Source organism: Bactrocera neohumeralis, chromosome 5 (genome assembly GCF_024586455.1).
Source record: "Bactrocera neohumeralis isolate Rockhampton chromosome 5, APGP_CSIRO_Bneo_wtdbg2-racon-allhic-juicebox.fasta_v2, whole genome shotgun sequence".
Taxonomy (NCBI): domain Eukaryota; kingdom Metazoa; phylum Arthropoda; class Insecta; order Diptera; family Tephritidae; genus Bactrocera; species Bactrocera neohumeralis.
Window position 1 is genome coordinate 46,865,096 of NC_065922.1, and position 8,140 is coordinate 46,873,235.

Below are 8,140 nucleotides of genomic sequence, written 5' to 3' on the forward strand. Positions count from 1 at the left end.
CTGTTGCAGACGACAAAGTGCCCACTCTAAATTGTAAACCACCACTTGACACATTACTTACCCGACAGCAATGACCACGGGAGGTGCGAAGCGACGAAGCGACATATAAGCTTAAGCTCCTCCACTCTCATGCAGTCTTCACTGACACAACACTGTGTTGACAGAGAAAGAAGTGTCATTGCATTGTCAGCACAGTGGTGACTCACTCATCTCTCCCGCATGGCGCCTCTCGCTATCGCTACAGCAAGTGTTGTTGCCATATTCACTTTAGGGAAATCAAAATAAATCAAACAACAAAACAATGCGACAATCAAGCAACACTTAAAGACAAAACGCCATAAAGTCAAATGAGAATGAGGTGAACCGGCAAGCCAAAAGTCGCAGGATGAGGAAACCAATACTTGGAGTGGGAACTCGCAGACAAAGGTGCGGTTGAGGATGGACTGAAGTACTCATAGACAAAGCGAAAATAGGGAGTTGAGAAGAAGTGGTTACCAATCAACAGCGCTATTGTTCTTTCTAAAGAGATTTACAACCAAACTGAAAATAATTGCTAAGCAAAATATGATGGAATGTTAAATGAAACAAGGGAGAGGAGATGTGTAGGAAAGGCTCTGCTGGTATGGAGGTTTATGGCACAAATCGCTTACGCAAATTCTTTGTATTGCGGAATTTGAATTGTAAGATATTGTTATGGTTAAACGGCCAGATATAGTCAGAAACAACCATGTAAGTCTCGAATACTTATTGATCTAAGGCTCGCTCCAGTAGTCTGACCAAATTTTGTTCGCCAACAAAAACGTTTCGGACAAAATTCTGTTGAGAAACTTACCAAATCAATAAAATAGAAGCGAAGTTTAAGCAAAACAAAATTTGCTGTGTTAGTGTGCGATATGCCCTTCTACGAATTAGTGATCCAGAAAGACTTTAATATTTTCGCAAATCCCCCAGTTTACTGTCGAAGAGCTGCAACTAGGCACTGGCAAGATCAAGGTCAACAAATCACACGGCCCGGAAGGGATCCAAGCGGAAACCTGAGAATAATCGCTGCAAAGCGACCGGGACTACTATTGAATGTGTACAACGCCTGCCTCGAAGCCGAAATATTCCCTGAACTCTGGAAAAAGCAACGGCTGGAGATACCAACTTGTCATCTTGTCCACTAAGCATGCTTGACACAGCGGAAAAGCTATATTAAGCCCAGACTCGAAGCGGCTATCAACGAGGCTGGAGGATTCTACCCTAGACATCATGGCTTTAGACCCGACAGTTCAACTCGCATCATTGAAAGTGTAGAAGCCGCACAACTTAGATGCGAAATAATAGTATTGCTGGTGACTTTAGTTGTCCAAAACGCTTACAACAGCGCTAGATGGGTGGATATAATCGACGCTCTCGAAAAAAGCTTTCAAATCCCCAACCACCTCAGTGGTGTAGTGCGGAGCTACTTTAGTAACTTAAAACTGCAATACCAAACTAGAGAAGTATCACAATGGAAAGCGGTCACGTCAGGAGCAGCACAAGGATCCATTCTAGGCCCAGACTTGTGGAACAACAGGTACGGCGCTATACTAAAACTCGAAATTCCAGACGAATCGTACTTAATTGGCTTAGAAAGTTTAAGCAGGTCATGATATGGATGCAAGAATCACTCAACCTCCAACTCGCTATGGAAAAAACAGAGCTACTACTGCTAACAAAACCTCGAAATAAGTATGCAAACGACTACGGATATTCTTAGGACACAAAAAGCACTAAACTACCTAGGCGTAAGCCTCCTAGGCCTCAGACTAACCTTCTGGGTAAAAATCCAGCACGCCGCAGGAAAGACAGCGAAAATTACATCCCAACTTAGCAGACTAATGCCCAACATAGGGTACCCCAGCCCAGAAAAGAGAAATGTCGACGACAATCAGCGTCCTACTGTACGGAGCTGAGATCTGGGCAAATGTGCTTAAAAAGGAAAACCGGCTTAAGGTAGCGGCCAGAGTACACCGCACCGCAGCCCTCAAAGTTGCACCAGCCTACCGAACAATTACAGTTATAAGCGGTAATGCCCCATTCGACCTCCTGGCAGTCGAAAGGAAAAAGCTTAAAGAGCTAAAGAAAACATCCAAAAATAACAAGAAAGCTATAGAACAAATAAAGAAAGATACAATAACAACATGGCAACGATGATAGGAGAATGAGAGTCGCGGCAAACGGACGGCTAGACTAATAAAAGATCTAGACTTATGGACAAGCCGTATAGTTGGAGAAGTCGACTTTTACACAACCTAGCTGTTATCCGGTCACGGATACTTCAAAAAGTATCTCTACAGAATGGGAAAAGTCAAAGGGCCGTCATGCCTATACAACGACGGGAAAGAAGACGACGCTAAAAGCTTTAAAGAATATGTGCGATGGCAACGAGAACGCACCGCCGTGGAAGACCTGGTTCCAATAAACGCTACAATTTAATCAGCGTCAAGCTGGAGAATGAAACAAACTGGGGAGTTATACAATAATTTTCAGCAATTTTAGTACACAGCAGAAAGCGGAACGTGGACCAAAGTGCGCAGATGTAAATCTTACAATGAGAAAAAAGGAAAAATGTGGACAACGGTAGAAATAGCAGAGGATCTCAACATCTCTTATGGATCGGGTCAATGGCTAATGTTTTGTGTATGAGGGGTGTCAATGCTAGACTCATAAAAAGACCTGAAACTTCTGCAAAAACGACGTCGAATTGAAGTCGTAAAAGACATGTTTGGTAACAATTAAAATTCGCTGCTGTCACATTCCAGGAGCCGACGTTTGTGTTGACTCAGGAGCCTATTTTAAAGGCTGATAATAAAGATTTGTCTTAAAATAAGTAAAAAATATAGTTTTCTTTATCAGTTCGGTCATTTTTCATCAAATGATATAGTTCAGATATATTTTACAGTTTTACAAGCAGAGACAACCCTAAACATACCTTTAAAGTTCACAAGACCGCAAATCTCCTCACTTGATAATTTACCACAACTCAATAAATATTGCAAAGCGCTCTCATATGCCCACAATCAAATATGACAAGGCAAATGCAACAATAACAGCAAAATTCGTTCCAACTCTCAGCGCACGACATATGCAACAGCGACGACAACTGCAACATGCACTTGTGGCAAGTACTCGAGGCCGACAACAATCAATCTAAAGCCGAGCAGATTGGCTTCAAGAAGTGGCGCCTTTGAGTAGAACTTCTTCAATGACCAATTGTGTCATGTGGCTTTCTTCTATTTTTGAAGTTCTCCTAAAAATGTGAACAAAACCCCGAAGAAAACAAGTCAACAGGATTCAATCAAAAACAGCTGAAGTATGCTTAAGAGAGGCAGCCGGAAGAGTTGTTTGGCCAGCAGCACTACCAACTACTGCAAATACGAAAACTTGTTTCCTGCCTTTGTTGTTGCTGTTGGGTAGAATCACACATGATACACAGCAACAACAACCACAATTGCAATGAGCACAAGTGACGAATTCCGAATGAGTACTTCAAATGATTTCTTCCCAAAAAATTTCGTTCCGATCTATTTTTTTTTCTTGCCCACACACTGTGCGCACATGTCTGCTGCTGTTTTTTATTCGAGTCCACAGTGTGGAGTGCCTGAGAATAATTGTGAAAAAAATAGCAAACAAAAAATGAAGGAGAAGTGGTACTGCCTTGTTGAAGATGCCAAATTGGAGCAGCCAAGCGGCACAAAGGAGCAGTGGCGGGAGGTGGGCGGGTGACGAGTTGCAACGCAATGGAACAAAGCTGCCTAGAAGCGCCTTTGCCGATTCAAATTCAATTTACCGGCAAGTGGCTGCCTGCATGTTGGGCTCGCAATGTTGGACCGGCCTGCCTGGCTGCTGTCTGCCTGCCTGGCGGATTGTCTGCCATTCATTCATGCATTTGCAACTATGTTGTTGATTCGCTTAGAACTCCATGCAGTCCTGCTGCTCGCTTCGTCTGCTTTGTTGCTCTCTTGTTTGACAACTTGTCACACATTGCCTTATTTGACATATGTGTCGTCCCGCTTGACATCTCGCACACACAATCAACTCTTTCTCTCTCTCTCTTTCTGCAATCTCAAGTTGCACATGTGGCTGCTGTTGTTAATTGTAGTTGTTGCTTTTTTTTTTAATTTTCCAATTTGGTATCATTGACTTGCTTTGTGGCGCAACATTCAATCGAAGCGCAGAGTTTTAGAGAGTGACTTATTTGGAGTCTGCGTTTTTCGTCTTACATTATGGCACTTTAAATTTAATTGTTTTCGTTACAAAAAATAGTTGAGAATTCATAATTGTGGTTAGATTAAAAAAAAATATTTGAAGAAAATAGGAGAGGAACCAATTTTTACTCGCCCGTACTATACCATATAATTCTCTTACTTTAATGGAAATATAATATTATCATTCATATATTACAGTGCAAGAACCGTTATTTATAAGGTGGGCTTAATATGAATTCGATATAATAAAAGATACGTAAAATATATTTCAAGCCTTTCCGCAGAATATTTATTTTTTTTTTTTAAGATATACTCATAACTATTAAATGCCTTGCCACGCCCACTTGAAGTTCGGTATCTCTAATATATAAAAATATCACGGCTATCCCTTCTTTCTAATTTGAACACTATTTAATACCGAAGCGATTTACAACACGATATGTATACTTATAAGAAAACTACAACATCCTTATAACGAGTACTTCAATAGGAACACTACAAAAGTAGACCGATAGGGATGGTAAACGACGCCAAATTTTTTCCCGCTCTTTTGATATTTCACTTCAGTGAGGTTTGCCATTTCATCATGGAAAGATATACGATCCAACAACGAGTCGAAATTATTAAAATTCACTACCGAAATTCGGAGTCAATGACTACAACTTTAAGCTACATCCAATTTATGGTCGTCATAATCGTCCTATCAGATCAATAATTGAGCGTCTAGTTGAAAAATTTGAATCCACAGGTACAGTACAAAATGCTCCCGTGCTAGTGAGACAGAGAAGTGCCCGTAGTGTCAAGAATATTGCTGCCGCTGGCGTACCAATTTAGGATGATCCAAAACAGTCTCTCAAACGTTGTTCTCAAGCGTTGGGCATCTCTGTGATGTCGTTGTTGTGGATTTTGCGAAAAGCTCTTGGTCTACATCCTTACAAGATCAAATTGACGCAAGAACTGAAGCCGGTTGACCACCAGAATCGTCGTATGTTCTGAGCAACAATTTGAAAAGTATCCGGATTTTCATCAAAAAATCATCTTCAGCGATGAGGCTTGGTCAGGCAGCAATCCATACGTATTCCAAGAGTATCCAATGCATCCCTAAAAAATTACGGTTTGGTGATGTTTATAGGTCGGCGGCGTCATTGGACCGTACTTCTTCCGTGATAATCAAGACTGGTACATTAATGTGAATGGGAATCGCTACCACTCTATGATAACCGAATAGTTTTGGCCCGAATTGGATGATATGGACTTAGACTTTATGTGGTTCCAACAGAACGGCGCCAAAAGCACACACCCAATGCCTCAATTGATTTATTGAAAAGCAAGTTTGGTTAACGTGTTATTTCACGAAATGGCTCAGTCAGTTGGTCGCCTAGGTCGTGCGATTTGACGACGTTAGACTATTTCCTGTGGGTCTACGTCACGTCTATGGTCTATGCCAACAAGCCAGCTGATTGATGAACTTCGTAGGAATATCGAAAGTGAAATTTCAGCAGTATCGGCCGATGAATGTTTAAAAACCGTCGAAAATTGGGTTCAGCGTCGGAACTTCTGCAATCGTGCTCGTGGTGCACATGCAAAAGAAATCGAGTTCCATAAATAATGGCATTGAATGTACGCTTTTGTAGCGCTCTTATTAAAGAACCCGTTAAATTGATTGTTTCGTTATTATCTTGTTGAAAACCAAGATCGTCCACATCAACATTCTCTAAATCAGGTACGAAAAAGTCGTTAATCATAGCTCTATAGCGTTCCCATTGTCTGCAATATTGTGGTCGGCTTCATTTTCGAAGAAATATGGACCACTGATTCCCACTGCCCATAGAACACAGCAAACAGTGACATTTTTAGGATGTTACGGTCTCTCAACAATGGCTTGTGGATTATAATCATTCCAAATGTAGCAATTTTCTTAATAAACATACCCATTCAACCAAAAATAAGCTTCATCGCTGAACAAAGTTTTTTTATGAAAATCAGGATCAGTAGCGACGCGCTTTATGGTGGTTCGACTTCAATTATTTCATGAGTTGGATTTCATAAGTCCGCAAACCAAAATCCTTCCGCAGAGTCTTCGATAAAGTGGATAGACACAGCTGCAATTGTTGTGTGCGGTGGTGAATGGACTCATTTAGGTCTTTGGTGCGCATTGTTCTTCGTCTGTGAGGATACACATAATCCAACGAATAAAGGTGGTGGGAAACCGATCCATGGCTGCTCGAATTACCATTATTAACATTATGCAAGACTTTTGCTTTGTCACTTTTAATATTTTCTTTATATTTTTATTCTAACTCCATACCCAAATATATTATTTCTACCTTTGATATTAAACCTTCCTTTCTTACTACATTTAGCGCATACAGACATACATAGACACAAGAATTAATTTACTTCATAAAGTTACTGTACCAATTCACATTATATGCCAACATATTTATATACATATGTATATAGTATATAACCATATGTGAATATGTCGTTTAGCCTATTGTTTTTTGCTTAAATATCTCTCCACCCACAAAAAGCCAACCACTCAGTACTAATTTCATTTATAAATTTTCCAAACCACAAAGTTTCTTTCCTTCAAAATGCTCGAAACCAATCGAAGGTAAGTGATTAAATATCGGTCAAGCATTTATTTTTTCACGCAGACATACCTACACTATATACACATTTTCAAAAGTGTATTCCAAATATTTAATTCTATTCAGTTAGCTGGCTACACAGTTGTCTTGTGAATTTATTTCGAAAGACAAAAGGCTTTGCGGTATTTAAATTGATTTCCTGACCAAATTGCCATAGTTAAATAATGTAAATAAAGCAATTCAATGAAAAGGTGAAACATGTATGAAAATATACATATAGTATGTATTTACGCATATACATACATTAGGGCGGCCGTTTCTTTTCTATAATTGAACAACTTTGCTTAAGAGACCGGTTTTTAAGGCGAAGTTTAAAAAATCTGAATAACAGGTTGTGTAGAAGATATGTGATATAGTTTTCCGATCTGAGTGATGCCGACAAATATCAATTCATATTAAATTTCATTTGGATATCTCAAATCCTGACGAACAAGATTTTATGATCCCTAACAAAACTTCGCCGTAAAATCCGCTGACTCGAAATTGGCTTTAGACAGTCTCTTAGGCAAAGTTGTTTATAATGTTCCGCAGAACAGTTCCCACATACGTGATTTTTCCGTTTTTTGTCTACCTGAAATCAACCTGCTCTAACGTACATTTATATAGAAATAAACAGAAGGACTTACCCACAAATTGTAAATTGAATTGCAAGTTCGTTAGAAGCTTTTGTTTAACATTTACCGAATGAGCACCTGAAAAGAAAAATTAAAATATTTTAGTCCAAAAGTTTAGAATATCTTAGGATTTAACTCAGTAAACAAATAGCTTATTAAATATCATAAAGAAGTCGAAATAGGTATTACGATATGTGACTCTAAAACGTGTACCCGCTTCACTATGAAATATATGGAAAATTAAACAGGGTATATAGTATATAATAATGGTTAAGTACCGAGAACTTGTTTTTATTATTATAGTTTTTTATTTAACATATTTCACCGTACAGGTATGTAGGTAGTGGTTGCCTGTCGCACCACGATTGTGATACCAACGCTAACGCTATTGCCTCCTCTCCACCCCGTGTTTCTTGGTAAATTCATCATTATAAAGAATCTTTTTCAAAACCCCTTGGATCGAGAGTAGCGACTATTTTCCTACTCAATATGTGATGTTCCCAATCTGCTGGCATGTCTGAAAATCAGACAGTGACCTCTTAGGGCTCCTACTCGAGTTCTTATGTGATTCCTTTTAAATTTTAAGGGTCGACATAGGCGACTACTGTTCCATTCGTGACACGCTTGTCTGCTTGTCGAG

The 8,140-nt window shown here is 39.5% G+C and overlaps 1 long non-coding RNA gene across 1 annotated transcript in view; it reads right to left on the bottom strand.

Moving 5' to 3' along the window:
- The window catches only part of LOC126758992 (uncharacterized), a 112,195-nt gene extending 104,615 nt beyond the window's left edge, over window positions 1–7,580 (bottom strand). Inside the window, exon 1 of the long non-coding RNA XR_007666935.1 lies at window positions 7,513–7,580. This is a non-coding gene — a long non-coding RNA (uncharacterized LOC126758992). The remainder of the gene's footprint in view (window positions 1–7,512) is intronic.
- Between the last annotated feature and the right edge of the window lie 560 nt (window positions 7,581–8,140).